We start from the raw sequence: 20,446 nt of genomic DNA, 5'->3' as shown, positions 1-20,446 counted from the left end.
CTCGCGACACGGGTGACACGGCAGGAGGCGTCATCGGGACAACCTGTGTCGGCGCGCAAGCGATAGATGTGGGTGACCCAACATCATTCACCGGCGGTGATGGTGACACATTGGATTGACCAAACGATGTTGAAGCCCCTGATGAGAGCCTAGATCCGACTGTAGCACACTTAGATGGAGAAACAGCCAAAGTTCTCATGGTAACAGGGTGGGGACCATGGTGTTTACCGCTAGATGATACAATTAGCGTTGCATGAGCATCAGTCCTCACCGTAGCTCCACACTTTCCCCCCAGGCATCGCCAAGCTCTGTCACCATTCTTCAGACAATGGCTCTCTCTGAATTTGTATTTATTGTACAAGATGAGTGGTTTACCATTCTTTGATTGATCAACTAATAGTGTCATAGTTTTTAAATAAACAATTAAAATCTACAGTTGACAGGTACAAAGCAATAAAATTTTAAAATATATATAAAAGTTGCAGAATTAAAAAGATTAAAAATTATATAAATATAATAAATAGTGATTTTGATTATAATAATTAATAAATAAGTGTCATAATGTCAATTAAAACAAATGAAATCTACATTTGACAGGTACAAAGCAATAAAAGTTAAAAAATCTATATATATAAGTTGCAGAGTTAAAAAGGTTTTAAAAGTTAGATAAATATAATATAATATAATAAATAGTGATTTTGATTATAATAATTAATAAATAAATGACAAACTTTCTACAAAACAGAACAGTAACAGATAAAATAACTTAATAACAAAATAACAAACAACAAAGAACAATATTAAATAGTTTTACAATTTTAAATAAAAGAATTTTGTCACACAAAAAATAGTAATTCTCCACTGCAAAAATATACTCCGGCAGAGAGTTACCGAACCTATGAACCTCGACGTGAGAGCATCAAGCGCTATCGTTTCTGCCACTACGTTAGTTATAGATTGTAGTTAATTACAGGTCTATAAAGCGCGGCGTCCTTAGTTACGTCAAAAATGTCTTGTTGAGGTTGCAAGTCTAACCTTGTTAGTTGGAGGTTAGCTATTCATTTAGTACTCACGAAAAAGTATTACTTCAGTACACTATTAATGCGTTGAATCAATATGTTCTCTATAAATTAAAACATGCATTTCAAAACTTGTAGCTGGTCAAAAGTTTATAAATCACTTAAAATTAATTTAAACTGAGGAGCTTTACAAACGGCGTGTTAACAAGATAGGCCCAGGTCTGCCAACCATAATAAGTTCATGAAAAGATATTAAACAAAATACAACCTCTTAGTTCTTTGAAATAGGTATTGTTATGCAAAATTTCTGCAAGACTGACTATTCTATGCTTTGTAGAATACATCCATTGTATTGTCTGAATCAATACATGCATTCACTCCAAAAAGTTTCATAATTAATAATGAACTACTTATTTGTAATTAATATTATCAGCTTACTGAAATTTATCCAGTTTAAGTCATAAAATATACATTTTGCTCCTAGTTCATTCTAGTAGGTAATAGCATACTTCATACTGTTACCTAAAATATATTTTCTGGGACGCGATAGTGTTTAACCGATTCTCTCTAGCATTACAAATATAATAATGCAACTAGTTCACTTTACCAACATAATTTAATTAGACAAGTACAGTATGCCTCATACGGTTACAAACAATAAAGGTAATATTTTTCATATCTCAAACTTAGATTGTTTATTGAGAGTTTAGTTATTAATGGCAATTGGTGGTACAGTAGAATATTGCAGACATTTTGCAACAAATGAAAAATGTTAAATTGTGTTTTAAACGTATGTAATCTTCTTATAAATAAAAATGAATCACTAAACGTGTTTCTAAGCGCTGGTCTCGGGAACGGCCGGACCATTAAATGTGTTTTAAACGTTTGCAATCTTCTTATAAATAAAAATTAATCACTAAACGTGTTTCTAAGCGCTGGTCTCGGGAACGGCCGGAACATTCTGAGTAATTCTCTTTTTACCATTTTTATAAGTCCGAGGAAGTTTCTTTAAAGTAAACTTGGAAAGTTTTTCTGGAATATTTTATAATTTGGAGAAATATTGATACGAAACGTAAACTAGATTTAATTGAGAGTAAACAGCTATTGACACATTCGGCTGAAGTTCGCTAAAGAGACAGAAACATTTGTTTACACTTTAATCTTAGTTTATGTCAAGTATACAGTACATGATCAGTTTTGTTAATGCCGATTTTAAGCCAAAATTACAATGTAATTTTTATTACTGATTGAAAAAGTGACGAATTTGTACCATCATCACATATACTGTTTCAATTCTGTTATAAAACCAACATTAATTACTAAAGCTGTGAATTTTTGCCCATAATGGTACCCGAAATGGGTTCCTTCCTTGAGATTGTGTATGGGATTTTAGTGTGCGTCAAGGAAAACAGGGGGATGTACACAAACAATGCCAGACTATAGTCCGAAAACATCGAGACGTTCATCTCGCAACACTTACTGTAAACAATAACTATGAAATGTTAAATGTACTTTGTTTCAAGGATTTTAGTGTGCGTCAAGGAAAACAGGGGGATGTACACAAACAATGCCAGACTATAGTCCGAAAACATCGAGACGTTCATCTCGCAACACTTACTGTAAACGATAACTATGAAATGTTAAATGTACTTTGTTTCAAGGATTTTAGTGTGCGTCAAGGAAAACAGGGGGATGTACACAAACAATGCCAGACTATAGTCCGAAAACATCGAGACGTTCATCTCGCAACACTTACTGTAAACGATAACTATGAAATGTTAAATGTACTTTGTTTCAAGGATTTTAGTGTGCGTCAAGGAAAACAGGGGGATGTACACAAACAATGCCAGACTATAGTCCGAAAACATCGAGACGTTCATCTCGCAACACTTACTGTAAACGATAACTATGAAATGTTAAATGTACTTTGTTTCAAGGATTTTAGTGTGCGTCAAGGAAAACAGGGGGATGTACACAAACAATGCCAGACTATAGTCCGAAAACATCGAGACGTTCATCTCGCAACACTTACTGTAAACGATAACTATGAAATGTTAAATGTACTTTGTTTCAAGGATTTTAGTGTGCGTCAAGGAAAACAGGGGGATGTACACAAACAATGCCAGACTATAGTCCGAAAACATCGAGACGTTCATCTCGCAACACTTACTGTAAACGATAACTATGAAATGTTAAATGTACTTTGTTTCAAGGATTTTAGTGTGCGTCAAGGAAAACAGGGGGATGTACACAAACAATGCCAGACTATAGTCCGAAAACATCGAGACGTTCATCTCGCAACACTTACTGTAAACAATAACTATGAAATGTTAAATGTACTTTGTTTCAAGGATTTTAGTGTGCGTCAAGGAAAACAGGGGGATGTACACAAACAATGCCAGACTATAGTCCGAGAAACATCGATACGTTCATCTCGCAACACTTACTGTAAACGATAACTATGAAATGTTAAATGTACTTTGTTTCAAGGATTTTAGTGTGCGTCAAGGAAAACAGGGGGATGTACACAAACAATGCCAGACTATAGTCCGAAAACATCGAGACGTTCATCTCGCAACACTTACTGTAAACAATAACTATGCAATGTTAAATGTACTTTGTTTCAAGGATTTTCCACTATTCTACTTATACTGGAAGAACAAGCGATGGAAATGTTTTTCAACCAAATAGTCTTTTTAAGTTTTGGTATTTATTTATGTTCTTGATCGGGGTAAACGTGTAATTATTGCGGCCCAGAAATAGACGCTTTTTAACCTAAGTTGGTTACCGAGACCTACATGTCCACATACTTTCTTTATTGGGGCAACAACGTAAATTTAACTGTGGAACCGAACATAAATTAGACAGGAATAGAATCTAAACAGTCGGAGTGGGCAGTTTTTTTTGACCTCAGTTACTTTTCAAATTACATGTGATTATATATATTTGCTGCATTATTACACCTGTTATTATGTCAAATTTTAAATCCGCAAATGACGGTACTCAGGTTGTATACAAATGTATCTACCCTACAATTTTTTCTAGGTTATCATAGTTTAAGTTCAGAAAATGCAACTCATCTATGGCACTTGCAATATCTTAAACCGGAAGTAGATTACAAGGATGCTTTTTGATCGAGGAGGTTTCACTGACCTTTATGTATTTTCTTCAATCGAGGCATTGAGAAAGGCAAACTCTACCGCGACGTCAGAAACTTAAATGATTCGAACCAGAAATGTATACTCCTCAACTAAGAATCGTAAAAATTTATTTAACTATTCAGTATCTTACCCAAGGGCACTGATATAAGTGCCATCTATAGCCGTACTTTTGTTTAATAAATATCATAGGGCTCCATCAGGTTTTTAAACAGCGTAGTGAAAAATATGTATAACACTCACTATTTTAATATATTAAAAGCTATTTTAAAATCACAGAAATAACACGTTTAATCTAGAGTATCTAGATAATTCCAGATACATCAAGTCAGCTTACGACCTGATAGAGATCACCGACACAGTAAATATATATGTTTACAGGCAATGATAAGTAACTGATAGGTTAAGTGCGTGGATACCGCTCGGCGAGTATCTAGATAATTCCAGATAAATCAAGTCAGCTTACGACCTGATAGAGATCACCGACACAGTAAATATACATGTTTACAGGCAATGATAAGTAACTGATAGGTTAAGTGCGTGGATACCGCTCGGCGAGTATCTAGATAATTCCAGATACATCAAGTCAGCTTACGACCTGATAGAGATCACCGACACAGTAAATATATATGTTTACAGGCAATGATAAGTAACTGATAGGTTAAGTGCGTGGATACCGCTCGGCGAGTATCTAGATAATTCCAGATAAATCAAGTCAGCTTACGACCTGATAGAGATCACCGACACAGTAAATATACATGTTTACAGGCAATGATAAGTAACTGATAGGTTAAGTGCGTGGATACCGCTCGGCGAGTATCTAGATAATTCCAGATACATCAAGTCAGCTTACGACCTGATAGAGATCACCGACACAGTAAATATACATGTTTACAGGCAATGATAAGTAACTGATAGGTTAAGTGCGTGGATACCGCTCGGCGAGTATCTAGATAATTCCAGATAAATCAAGTCAGCTTACGACCTGATAGAGATCACCGACACAGTAAATATACATGTTTACAGGCAATGATAAGTAACTGATAGGTTAAGTGCGTGGATACCGCTCGGCGAGTATCTAGATAATTCCAGATAAATCAAGTCAGCTTACGACCTGATAGAGATCACCGACACAGTAAATATACATGTTTACAGGCAATGATAAGTAACTGATAGGTTAAGTGCGTGGATACCGCTCGGCGAGTATCTAGATAATTCCAGATACATCAAGTCAGCTTACGACCTGATAGAGATCACCGACACAGTAAATATACATGTTTACAGGCAATGATAAGTAACTGATAGGTTAAGTGCGTGGATACCGCTCGGCGAGTATCTAGATAATTCCAGATAAATCAAGTCAGCTTACGACCTGATAGTGATCATCGGCACAGTAAATAATACTTCACCTGCACTCGCACATCCACACGATTGTTTACAGTAACATTTCAATTTCAACTGCGGTCTCGAAATGAACGATGCGGTTCTCGCGTGCGGTTGCTGTGGTCGATTAGCTCATAGTCGATCATACATAACCGGAAAGTCTATCAGAAGTATATTGCTATTTACCACATAATACAAGTGACTAATTTACAACTCCTATTCTTTGTACACGTACGAGCTCAAATTATTTATTATACAATGTAATAAATGACAGCAAAATGATCAAATCAAATTTTACAGCTGACTTCCAAATAGACATAGACTATTACAAGAATATTATGTTTTTTGACTCCATATTAGTACATTTTCAGTCTCAGAATATCTGCTTTGAAAGATTAAAACTTTCCAGACATTGGAAACAACGAGTTTATGAAGCCCATTAAGGTTGAAAAGAGGCATTCCAAACTTTTTCCTTTCATGTAATTACTTTTAACTTCACTTTTTGCAAACTGTCAAAATTATAGGATTAGTCTTTTTATATTTTTCTTTTCAAATCAATCTAAATTAACAAAATAGGAGCTACCTATACTATTAACAAAACAATGATATCATCATCATTATTTGTGATGACAGTGTTATTAATCTTGGTCTTGGCCTCACCAAGTGTCGCGTAATAGACGTGGCCGAGGTCTCATGTAACATTTAATTTTTGAGATGTCCTGCGAGCAGATAGACGGACGGGTAATCATACAAAAAGGAAATTAGCATAAAAATTACGCACACTCAGATTCCACGGATATAAAATCTTCGTTATGGAACTCAGTGTAGGTGACATAGAAATGAAGCTCCACGCAAAATTTCAAGTCTGTAGGCAAATCTTTATATATATATATATATATATATATATATATATATATATATATATATATATATATATATATATATATATATATATATATATGGTACGGTCAGACAGACAGAAGGTAAAATGTTACTAATGAAACAGCCCATGTAACCAGTGGCTATTTTTGTGCAGAATAGTATATTTATTATGTTTAAAATTTATTAATAAATAATATGAAAATCACCAATTCCGGAATTCTTTAATGAAAATCACCCGATTATATTTTATACGATTATACTTGTTATAAGTACAATACCATTTATGGTAATCAGTATTCTGATTTTCTATCAGTGCACTTTGTCACATAATATTTCAATAGCTGCTTACTTTGAGGCGTCTGAGGTTTTATGATAGTAGTCTTAACATTCAATTACTTAATTCTGGAAATGTAACACTTTTTTATGAATTCGAAAAAAACATACTAATCGTATTATGAAGCAACCCAAACAGCCACAACAGTGGCGTGTATATAAAACTATTTCGGGGTGAGTTTGGCTTTAAAGGTACACAATATCGTTTAAAAATAGACGCTCGGGAATCATCTCCTGGAAATTTTTTAGACCTTATAAATATGTTCTAGCTTAAAATAAACTACTAAATGCTATTTTAATGTTTGTCTTTCATAATTTCTGGGAGGGGCTTGGGGCTCCCTCCTTATATACGGCCATGGTCACAACTTGCATAAAGACCAAACCCAGTTTATTTTTTTCAATCTGTATTTCCGTCTGTATATAACCGATAAGTTTCCCCCATAAAATCAATGTTAAACTTTTATGTACTTTTAACACCCTTATTTATTATCGCAGTGTTATGGAAGATGTGCCATTTTAAATTTATGATGAATACTCATACAAATGCTTTATTGTTTTTTGTAAAGTGTGTAGCATTTAAACGAAGAAGTTCTAAAGAATATGAGTTTTTATAAACAACTAATAAAAATTTAAAAACAATATTTAAGCATTTTGATGCGTACTGACAGTATCTTACTATCAAAAATAAGGTTGAAAAGGTTGCCTTATAGGGGTATAATAGAAATGCGAGCCAATATGCACGGGTCGTATCCATCATTTATCTCCTTATATTGTAGATTGACTCCCAACTTTCATTTATAAAGGAGAACGTAATTCGAAAATTCGAGATATAATTTTATCGCTAATGCAATACTTAACAGTTACAATGCAATCCCAAATATACAGGGTAATATTGGCGTCCGTTTTGGGTACCTAATAAACCTGGTACTCTGTCGAAATTGTCGGGGGAGTCATAGTATAGGTAAATACACCACATTAAATTATTAAATAAGAACACAAGGAAATTCAATAAGTGCCTGCAAAATCCTAAATGGTTGGTAATTTGAGTGCGTGCATGCGTGTATCTGTTAGGGCAACTTCATAACCGGTTAATTATATATTCTTTCACTTAAAATGAGTTTTTTATGCGGGTTATGACTGTTTTAAGTGGTTATTACAAGGAACCGAACCAAGTAACGTCGAGCGTGGCTGCTGCTTGGATGGGTGACTGCTCAGCGATCCTGTCCTTGCAAGCAGCCCGCCTTCCCGACCAATGGCGATGGTTCTGAAGCCACCTTTAATCCGTTGGTCTCCAGGTTAGAGAGCTTCTTAGAACTAGCTTTGCTTGGTAAAATAAGACATTCTTTAACTTCGGCTAAGTAGAGGTGACTGATTCCTCATTTTACAGCTCAGTTTTCGTTAAGTGAATATTATAAAAAATAATCTGAAACAAGAATAAATTTACGTTTTTATTACCAGAAGAACTAGAACATTTTTATTGCATTGATTTCCAGGGAGAATAGTATTGTTTATAGTATGGTTACACCTGTAACTAAGTATTAACTGCAGCATTCATCCAGTAAATGTGTTGTCCTGTTACATTTTTAAGAAACCTGAACTCAGATCGTCAGGCTATGTACGAGTACAGATACACATTTCTTCATCTATTTCTTTCAAAGATCAAAACGTGTTTTACTAAATAACTTTAGTCTCACCATAAAATAATATTATTCTTAAATTAAGAGAACCGAAAAATTATGTACGCATTTAAAAATAAATATTATCAAATCATCATCAAAGTCCTCAATAGGATCCGTTAAATGAGTGCTATTGATAATAAGTTGTTTTATGAGTAGTCTCACTAATGATCGTTAAGGTTGTACAGTAGTTTTAAAAATTACGGTTTAAAAGCCATAGAAAAATAAAAAATTAAGTATTTTAAGAATAAATTTATGATGTTTATTTTGTAATAAAAAATAACTACCGCTAATAAAGTTAAACATTTTTATTTTTGATAGTATGTACATTGTACATGGGTTACAGCGTCCAAGGGAGACATATTTACAGATTTACCATATGTCACGTAAAACTTTAGTTAAATGTAATTTTTAAATAAAGTATTTTAATAAAATATCGTTAAAAACTTTGTTTTTATTCATTAAAACGTGTCATTTCCTCCTCTCATCTTTAATATGGATACTGTACGAATTCTTATCCTTCTCTTCAGCTGATTTCCTTTGGGACGATGATAAGGCCCTAAATTATACTTCTAATGCCTCGATGAAAGATAAGTATACCTTCTATTCTTCCCGCTTTGGTAATTTAAAGAATCATGACAGTAACATTTACAATAACAACTTAAGTTGTCAGTCTCAACACGGTGGTCCAACGTATACTTTTAGTTAAACAAGCATACATACTACGTGGTATTCAGTAGACATACCGTCCACCCATAACAATGAGACAAACGTTCAGTAAATCGTGACAGATATACTGTACATATCACTGTAAGCACGCAGCCTGTGTACATATTGATCAATCTATTCGCTAGCTCGTATAATGGTAGAACACACTTTAGGTCACTATCGGGCTATCAACGATTGCGATAAATCGTGACAGATATACATATGACTGTAAGCACGCAGCCTGTGTACATATTGATCAATCTATTCGCTAGCTCGTATAATGGTAGAACGCACTTTAGGTCACTATCGGGCTATCAACGATTGCGATAAATCGTGACAGATATACATATGACTGTAAGCACGCAGCCTGTGTACAAATTGGTCAATCTATTCACTAGCTCGTATAATGGTAGAACGCACTTTAGGTCACTATCGGGCTATCAACGATTGCGATAAATCGTGACAGATATACATATGACTGTAAGCACGCAGCCTGTGTACATATTGGTCAATCTATTTACTAGCTTGTATAATGGTAGAACACACTTTAGGTCACTATCGGGCTATCAACGATTGCGATAAATCGTGACAGTCGATTTGCTCGTTTGGAAGTGGTCACAATACAGGATGTTACACGGCTGCAATCTCCTGTAGGTGAACCGCTTGACATTGAGCAATGCAATAAATTGTAACCGTAAATATTCACATATGACAAACATTGAACAATTTTTTGTAATTGTAATTGTAATTTTTAAAATACAAGGTTTAGCCGAAAATGATGGCTCAGGTTCGAATATCGAAAATTTCGAAATATTGAAATAGGTTAATCACAAATCATTTTGTTGGACTTTGAATGCTGGAATATTTAATATCTCAATTCTTGTGTGAATGGCTAGTATTTTTTGAAATTTCAGTTTTTTTCTTTCTTAATATGATATTTTTGTACTTAAATTCAGTAATAAGCAATCAAACTGCATGTCATATGACCATTTGAACTGGTTTTTATTACAGCACCAACATTTTTGTTTTCTAAAGACTTAGAAGCCCCACGAGCAAATAATTTAAACGATAACATAGGTCATGTGGCGTATCAAATTAAAGGTTGTTTAAAATAAAAACATTCTCCTAATTTATGCATCGTTTTAAACTCTTCTAGCTTATAAGTTATTTAAAACGTTTTCATTAATAAGAGTCGAGCATTTGTAGCTATTGTACACAATCGATTTGTGTACGAACGAACACAAACTCTACTGCCTTAGAACAGATTGTGTAACTTTCTATAAAAAATACCCCTCTAATATTATACCATAGTTCAGCAATTAAAGTAATAAATAATCAATATAAAATCTTGGGTCTTAATTCTTCGGTACAGGCATAACCATATACAGCTCATAAATTCTCATTAGTTCTGTCAAGCCTAGGATACATCGGCTTATGTTTTGGTATGTACAATACCATAGAACTCAGTGACATGCAAGGAGCGTATTGTGCCTCTTTGGCGCATCGTGAACTACAGTTTCTTGTTTCTACTACATTAAGCAGTTTTTCCTTAATGAAACATTGAATGGAATAGAGTTCTCTAGAATGCTTATCCAATGACCATGCTTTTCCAACCCCATGAACTGTAATGAAGTATAAATAAGGTATTGGTCATATTCCAAGTAAGAACAAACATGATAGTATTTTTGTTCATTTCCCTCTGAATTATAGGCATTAAAGAAATATTTTGAGTTATTCTCTAATCAAACCACATTAAAACGGCTTAATATTAGTATATGAAGTTTCACTATTTTTCACGTTTTTGTTTATTAAAAGTCCTTAGATGATGTACTAAACACCAAGTACATTTTTAATTACGTGCAATTACTTAATGTTCTAAGTCATAAATTATAATGTATTTAATTCACTGAAGTGGTAGGTCATCTATATAATTTTTAACTCGCAGTAGTGTGTTCACCGGGTTATTATTTGACTAGGTTACAAATTGGCGAAAGTCCCGTTTAAGGGCCAATAATCCTTTTAGGGGGATCAAAGTTTTTTCTGCCTTTAGTGGAATTAGCTGTAAAAATTTGCGGTTGCACCATTTTTAGCTCCGGGTCAAACAAAACTCATTGGTCTAGCAAATATTTTCCTTAACCAAAATGCAAGTTGGGAAATAATATTTGTGCAATATTGCATGTTTCCTCAAGTCGACTTTTTCTTAGCCTCATATTCACATTTAGCCTCATCTCTTCTTATTATCAGACATGGCAACTTATGTACCAAGAAACCTTTTCTATGTTTTTGCAACTGAGCAACCGTCAGAGAAAAACCGCAACTTAAGCAAAAACCGTGGGTAGGAGGAAGGGATCGCCTAATCCCTACTCTTTCCGTCTTTGTTGCCGGGACAAAAGATAATCCAACAAACGGAATTTTAGCTACTCAGGTCGGATGCTTACCAAATGTAATCTAATCTAATTATAAAGCTCATAAGGAATTCGTACATTTTTTATGCAATTTGTATAAGAGTGTAAAATAATTTTGGAACATACCTTTATTCTATAACTAAATTGTTGAAAATGTTACTAAACATGGTCAATAATGATGTTTTCTTCAAAATTATTGTATACACTAATACCAACTATTACAAAAAATATTTATCATCAGGCATAAGCAAAATGTGGTTGAAGGTACATGGAAACCTGTACTGAAAACGCACCAAAATTAAAAAATTAATGAAAAAAATATAAATGCAGTTTTTAGATATACTTAATTAAAAAATACTACATAAAGTCATCTTAGAGCAGTTATACTACATATCTATTAAAATATTTTTCATTCTTTTTAATAATAACAATTTATTGTCTGGCAAAAATAATAATTAAAAATTGTTGGCATTTTCATCTACACTGCGTTATATTGATTATACCATGATAAAGGTTTAAGTTAATTATATCAGTTTTCCTAACTGGTGCACGAGGGACCTATCCCCTTTCAAGTGTAATCTGCCTTTATGTTACAGTCAGTCAGGTAAAATATGTTCGCCTAATTTTGTGATAAATTTATAATAAAACTTATACATGTGTAATTAATATTTTCCTTCAGTTATCAATTTTTATTCGTGTTTGCAAAGAATGAAGTTTTTTGTTTTAAAATAATAAAATTTTGAAATTTTCAAAACGTAAAGAGCGATATTACAAAATGAATATACTTATGTAAATAATTTTTCTTTTAGATATACATGTTTAACTAAATAATGAGCGGAGGAATAATATAAAATGTATTAATTTATATTAAAAATATCAATATTATATATTTAATGTTTTTATAATATTTTATCCAGTATTATTTTGTTGGTATTTTAGGTTTAACAATGATAGCTAAAAGAAAACGTATTTACAGAAGTATATTAACTTTGGCAACTATTTATGTACATTTTGTGAATTTCAAACGTTTTGTATGTTAAAACTAAAAACTGCATTCTTTGCAGCCAATAATAAAATAAACAAATCCATTTCAAATTTCTTTTTATTTCCTTATCTTTTATATTTTGTGAAATATACATTTTATTCCAATTAGTGACATTTTTTAAATACAATTTACAAAATTTTCAACTATAATATATGTTACCTGTATGTTATATATTATTTTATCTTGCATATTTTGTCAACTCTTATAAACTTTAACAAATGATATTGTTTTCATTGCAGATTTATATTATTTTCTGCTTTAAAGTTATACAGAAACTAGGTAGACTATAAATACAAACAAATATGGCAATAACATAATGCAGTTCATCAAAGAGTAGTGTTAAGGATTAAATTAAATTTAACTCATGATAAATGCTTGTTCAAATGATCAATACTTGTGTAAAAATGTGTATAAAAACATAAAATGGAACATTTTTTTTAAATTCTGATTAAGTTCAACATATAATGAAATTACAAAATTAAATATGTTTGCATAATAAGAGACCAAAATAAATTTCAGCAGAAATTCAGATGAGGATTTGTTACCTTATATCCTTAAAAAAAGTCCTTCAAAGCATTCACAACAAAATAAGCCTTAAAACCCAAAATTTAAAGTTATGGCAGTTCCACGCTAACCTTTGGGCAGTATTGAGAACTGTTTTAATGAGAATAAAAATATTCATTTCAAATTACATTTCTGTATAGTAATGAACTTGGGACTACATTAATTAATGCATATTCAGAATTTATTGCGTCGGATAAATGCTAATCAGCCGAATAACGTAATAAAAACCAGTGAGTAATATCGATATATTCGTTTATGCGTTTTTACCAAAAGAGAAATCTAACTCAATTTATCTTTAACGCACAACTTCAATTCAAGCTACATAATAAATATCAAAGTAAATAACAGTTTTTAATTTTATGTACAATTTAGTGGCCAGCGAAGTGAAATAAGATTAGTAATAGCGCTTCTGTTTACTTTGAAATATATTTCGTAAATGATTGTCATTACCGCTTGATTTTTAACATCTTTGAGAAGAATATTTTAGAGATGTTATAAATTTTGTTTCACATTACTTTTAAGAGTTCCCCTGATTAAAAAGCAATACTAAAAACGGTAAATAGAAGTATAAAATAATAAGTAACTGTTTCCAAAAAATTAAATTATTTCCAAAAAACTTAATGAAAGATTGCAGTCAGTATATCGATGTATAACTGGTAATAAATACTCTTATTGCCCACAACAGAGTTACCACAAACATGTTGACTTATTGTATGAGTGTTCACAAGAAGTGGTGATCGCGATGGTTATGATTAATTAATTACGTTATAGCTTGTAACTACTGTATTTACGTATGTATTGTTGTAAGGCGAATTAAATAGTTATTTAAATTTTAAAATTGATAGATAAATTCCAGCTTCCTCAAGCAGGATTTAGTGGGAAATTTCCATTTCTTTAGATATTGACGCCGCTTACAGAGGACATATCCACCTGGTATCATCTGATGAGCCAATTCCTACCTTAAAGTCTGAAGTGGCTTCAACCGAAGATACGTAACTGGGAACAGGGAGTGGCAGCGCCTGTCGCGGTCCTGGCGAGATACAACGCGGGAGTGAGCGCGTCTGTCGCAATGCCTTGTATATAACTGGTGTCAACCCCCAACCCCCACCCACTCGCCACCACCCTCAGCCAATCGCTCCACACCATCAGCTGTTGGATGACGTAGGCCGCATTGTTACCTAACCTTTGAAATAGCTGCCGGAATCCTTGTCAAAGTCAAAGTGACCGTTAATTAGAAAAGATCTCATATCTGAACCGGTAATCACGGCCAGGAATCACGGCCAGGAATTGATTTGACGTCAAGCCGTAACACAGTATCTCGTCGGTGAACTTATTTAGTTCACCGACAAACTTTCCATTATTTTATAAAAATTAGGTGTGGTATATGTAAAATATAATTTTTAATACAGATATAAAAAACTCGTGTGGAAAAATTCTGTTACTGTATCGCGTACAATAATTTTGGGTTCTCTGGAGTTTTTCGCCCAAAGCCACAGTCATGTCGTTCATCACACTATTACAGTAAGAAAAATGAGGCAGTATGAGTACTTTAACCAACAACAGTTTTATGTGAAGCGACAAAAACCTCTGCAGTTTTTTCAGGGAATGTATTGATGCAAAAACTTTCTTACAAGTCTCTGTCACTGCATCAGTCCAGCTAAGAGTACAATTTATTGTCAGTCCTAAGTTCTTAACTTTATCGTAATAAGGTAGTACAGTTCCATTCACAGTAACGTTACGTATAGATGTAAAATCGATCAAAGATCGAGAGCGGTAATGAGAAATCACAATTGGTTTAGTTTTTTCGTGGTTTAGTTTAAGTCCATGTTTACTAGTCCAGTCCAGTACATTTTTTATATCAGAGTTGATCATGGTAATGCCATCATCGATTTGGTGTGTGTTAACGTGGACATATATCTGGAGGTCATCAGCATACATGTGGGACTTGCAGTGTACCAGTACCGTGCTCAAGTCATTAACGTACAACACAAACAAGAGAGGACCAAGTATGGAATCCTGAGGAACACCACACTCAACACTCAGCCAGTCGGATGTTACGTCACCTACCTGTACACACTGCCTTCTGCCAGACAGATAAGACCTCAGCCATTTCAGGACATTTTCTGAAAAACCAACGATTCTCAATTTTTCCAATAGTAGTCTGTAGTTTACACAATCAAAAGCCTTTGAGAAATCAAAGAGTGTCAGTATTGTGCTTAGTTTTTGGTCCATTGCGAATCGTATATCATCAGTGAGTCTCAGCAAAGCAGTTCCAGTACTATGTCCTGGTCGAAATCCTGATTTTAAATCATTTCGTAATCAGTAATCTGGCAGTGCACAATTTTTTCGAGGCCTTTGGATAGAGCAGGCAGAATACTAATGGGTCTGAAGTCTTGGCAAGATGTTGGAACTGAAGTCTTGTTCAATGCGGACACTAGCAGACTTCCAAAGTGAAGGGAAAATACCTTGTCTCAGTGACATGTTGAAAATGTATGTGATTATTGGGAGAGTTGCAAAAAGAATGTTTTTTATTAATTGGATTTTAATGCTGTCAGACCCTTCAGCATTACTGCCAATACGGCGAATGGCTTTCAAAACATCTGATTGTGTTACAGGTTTGAAAGTAAATTTTTTTCATGTTCGTGCCGATTGATAGGTATATTTAGAAGTTCATTAACATAATTCGAAGCTTAGTTTGTATTGACAGTCTGACAAGAAACAAAATAGTTATTAAGATCATTTACCATTGGATCAGAGGAGAAGCGCGGTCTTTGCCCAAACCAAGTTTCCAAACATTGCGCCACAAATCACTAGATGTCTGTTTCTTTTCAAACAGTTTACGTGTGTATCTCAGTCTGAAACTTCGTAGAAGTTGTTTGACTCTTTTCCTAATTTGTCGATATTGAACCATTAAAACGGGGTCACGAGCTCGTCGAGCTCTCCTATACAGGGAATCACGTTGAGCCATCAAGCTAAGAATTTCACACGTGATCCAAGGCACTGGGCGCCGCTTCGTTATACGTTTGGTAACAATTGGTGCATGTTTATCGTATAGCCCCAGAATGGTGGTGTTAAATGATTCAACCATGTCATCGACAGATTGCAATGTCTGTAGATTCTGCCATGGGGACGAATAAACATCATACATAAATGAGGCTTCGTCCATTTTTTAAAAATCTCCGTATTTAATAAATGTTATTTTTGGCTTTGGAACTTTGACCTTGATAACACAGCACACAAGATCGTGACGTGAAACGGCTGGAATTGGAAGCTGCCCTAGATGCGTCACGTCAGAGGGGTCAGTAACAACTAGAAGGTCCAGAAAGGTGTCTGACTCGGCAGTGTGATATGTCGGGCCTAGTGGCAGTATAGTCATGTTAGTAGAGTCGAACATTGTTATAAGTTGCCTAGTATTATAATCTGTCTTTTTTAGTAAGTTTGCGTTAAAGTCGCCCATGATCAAGACTCGACTGTAGCCGGGCAAGTGGTGTAAGAGAGCATTTTCAAAGTCTATCAGATGACCTATTCTGGGAGGCCGATAGCACACACCGATCAATAGAACATCCGATACAGATAAACAAATTTCAATGAACATGAACTCAGGCCTGGCCGTGTATTCACAGGGAGATGCGGACAAAAGCCTACACCTCAGACCCTCTCTGACATAAACCGCAACATCGCCACCAATCTTTAGAATTCTGTCATTTCTCAGCAGCACATAGCCAGAGAGGGCCACCTCACTTGACGAAACACTCGGCTTAAGCCATGATTCTGATATGCCAATAATGTCAAATGTTTGAGGTCGAAATATTTCTCTGATTTCGTCTATATGTCCAGGCAGTGATTGAGCGTTAATATGAGCAGCTTTAAAGAGTTTGTGATAAGGAGACAGTGTTGAGGACAGGAGTTGAGCTATGTTTCCTCTTTGCCCAACCCACAGGATGAAGATGAAAAGACGCGCATGCGCGTTGGTGTTGTTTGTCGTTTTTCGGTCTGAAGATGTCTTTTGCAGACAAGCAAATTCAGACAACGACTGCCCATAATCGATGGTATGACACTGCAGACTTCAAGAGATGGGAAGTAGTAAACATTATTAGATTAAGATTTGGACATGCCAGGGTAAATTCTAGACTATATGACATTAAAAAATATTTCGCACCTTTATGTCTAAGCTGAATGCAAGGCCAACAGGAAACACTCTATCACATAATGCTACAATGCCCAGCTTATGAGTTTGCAAGAGATCATTGTTTCAAGGTAATTAAAGGTTTAACAAAATTATCTAATGTTAATGTAGTAAATTTAATGAAATTAGAAGAAACACAAGTAGACAAGGAAATAAACAAATATCTCATGACCATAAAAAACACATTTAAATGAAAATCGGCGTAACAAAAAAACATTTATGTATCCTGGTTTTTGGGCTTTATTTCCGTGGTCCATATTTCGGATTAGAATGCCTGAAGGACCCCTGGCGAGAAGATTCCTATAATCCCTAAAATCCAACAATAGAATCCTGTAACGATCCCACTATTTATTAACAAATACAGAGTAGGTGCTGTACAAACATATATGTTCATACCACTAACCATTAAAACCAATTAAACTAAACAATAAATCTCAAGAGTATGACAGAAGTTTAACAAAACAGTGAACTACGAGGCTGCATGGGAAAAAACCCGAGCCTTTTATAAATAAACAGAAAAAAATGTCTTTTGCTGGCCTAGTAGAGAATAGAACTAGTGATGTGGGCCGGGAGTATTACCAGTGGGAGGAACCTATGAAATGAGAACATTGCCGGTAATATTTCTTAGGTCCAAGAAAAGTTTGGCCCAGGAGTGTCTGGACTCTGGATGGCAGCGTTTTCTGGGTTGGCAGGGATGGACAAAGGAGAGTCGCCACATCAGTAGATGACATTCCTTCCGCTTAGAAACTCCATACAAAAAACACACACATTTTACATTTAATTAAATTTTATTTTTTATCTAATTTACTTTTTTAAGTTTTATAAACTGAATTGTATTCTATCTTGTTATGGATCGATAAATGACTATTTACTGACACATAAACTTAAATTGCAATTTATATGAGTGAATTTAATTTTTTAACAACTAACAATGCGTTTATAATTTAATGTAATATTTTTGTCTGTATAATACAATGCCAATTTAATATTGTTACATATCCATATTTTGTCTTAATCTTATATTATAAATTATATGTCAGGATAGCAAATACTAAATTTACTGTTTATTTATACTTAATTTTATTTCTAAATTTATTTTTACTATATACTTATAGTGCATTGATTATATCACTGTCCTAAATTATGCAATTTTATTAATTTACTTAATCTTCTCGACCCCCTGAAAATTTTAAACATAATTTTTTTCTATACTAATGAGCTTAGAGCTTTAAAGTGCTATAGATCATAGTTATGATCGTTAGTTATCATAAAATTGTTTGTTTTTTCCTTTGTATATATCTATTTCTGAAATCTGGTTTTTATGATATGTTGTATGAATGTATGTGTGAGTCTATTTGTCAGTTTTCAGTCGTATTTGAAAAATTTCCTCTACTACTGGAAACATATCGCTCCACTTAAGACATATGTAAAGTTCCAAAATTTTAAAAACTCAAATATAAATTTCCCTTCAAAGAGAAAACAAAAAGAGCATATTAGACATTATATCTGACTCAATCTAAACTCTAATTCTGGGAATATTCTCAAAATTAAAAGCCCCAGGAGGACATTCAATCTCGTAAATCACGTTTTTGAGTATTTTGCAATGTCTATACTTTTAGAACTTTTAAACAATGAAGTATGTTCAAAATTTTTGAGATTTCTTTTGTAAATATTCAATGAAAATAACTGGAAGTTAGCGAACTAATTATATATTCAAATGAGATCTTACCAGTATTTTACGGCTAAAAGTAAGATGATACAAGTATATGATGTTTAACATCGTACCTATGGAGCTAGCATCTATATGGCCGTCAGTACAGGAGTACAGTTGAAAGAAAGTACTTAAAAGTTATGGCCATTTCTTTTACTTATAAACCTTTCAAGCAAAGTGGGCACTTTCAACTGTAACCTCAACTATGGTTGCAATTATTGTATTAGAATAACTGTTTTCGAATAATTGACATTATCAACTACTAACAATTAAATCCTTCAGTCATAACAGACAAATTCTAGGATACCTTCTGTTCCTAATGTGACCTGAGCAGATTGATACTGGAAATTTTATTTTTTAGTTGATGTCACAAGTTTTCTCGTGAGATATTTAGATAACAATCACCTAATTTCCAGAATTTTTTAACAAATAAAACTAAATTTCGCGTATTTCCCTGAAAATAACGTGAAACAAATCTTACACAGGGAAATCCATAGAAATTTAAAAATTCAGTGGTAAAATGTTGAAAAATAAAATATAGGTGAGGGAAAAATTACGCAGAAGAAGTGGATTTTATATATGTGTATGGATTTTAAATTCTAAAACTTACTTAATACTGTCATGAAATCTATTTGTTTATCTAAGGTACTTCAAAAATTTAAAGTTGACATGGAGACCAACCAATGTGTAATACTTCACAGGGATTGTCTAAGCAAAGAATGTTTTTTTTATTTTGTAGTAGGAGCTATAATATTATAAAAACTATTTTCATTTCTAATCTTCCCCAGACTTAGACGCAATACCTTGTGCACGGTTTTGTATCAAAATTAATAATGGGTGTGACACAACAGACACGCCTGCCAATCCGTCACTCCTAGAAAGGAATTAAAAATACATCGGATATCCTGGAAATCTGATCACATGACACTACCTCAAGGCAGTAAGATTGACATTGAAATCAACCGTGCAATCAAACATCTCATCACTCCGAGGTCTGATGTTGATATCATAACCACAATTCTCATCACAGTACATTGTCTTTGCATGTAGATACGATACATAATTAACCTGAATATTCTGTAAATTGGGAGCCTAAAATAAATGCAATTGATGTCTAAAAAGAGTGTATGTGTCATTCGAGCTAAATTTATATAAGAGCACTTGTAACATCTTATTGTAACAAAATACCTAAATATTTTTAACACTGTGGATACTTTTCAATTCAAGAATTTATTAGGTATCGTAATTATTGTAGTTTATATAAGATTGTGTACTAAAACATTATGGCCACTTGACAAGTGTTTGTCTATATATGAATTTATAGCTAGCGAAAGTGATATCTAATTTTTTTTTATGAAAAGCATATTCAGGTGAAT

General features: G+C 33.6%; 1 protein-coding gene across 1 annotated transcript in view; it reads right to left on the bottom strand.

The window, feature by feature from the left end:
* Nucleotides 1-14,238, bottom strand: part of LOC124366482 (prohormone-1-like) — a 191,319-nt gene extending 177,081 nt beyond the window's left edge. The window contains exon 1 of the mRNA XM_046823069.1: nucleotides 14,133-14,238. The gene's annotated coding sequence lies outside the window, so the exon portion shown is untranslated. The remainder of the gene's footprint in view (nucleotides 1-14,132) is intronic.
* Between the last annotated feature and the right edge of the window lie 6,208 nt (nucleotides 14,239-20,446).

Source organism: Homalodisca vitripennis, chromosome 7 (genome assembly GCF_021130785.1).
Source record: "Homalodisca vitripennis isolate AUS2020 chromosome 7, UT_GWSS_2.1, whole genome shotgun sequence".
In the NCBI taxonomy this organism is placed as follows: domain Eukaryota; kingdom Metazoa; phylum Arthropoda; class Insecta; order Hemiptera; family Cicadellidae; genus Homalodisca; species Homalodisca vitripennis.
This window is presented reverse-complemented; position numbering and strand designations above follow the sequence as displayed.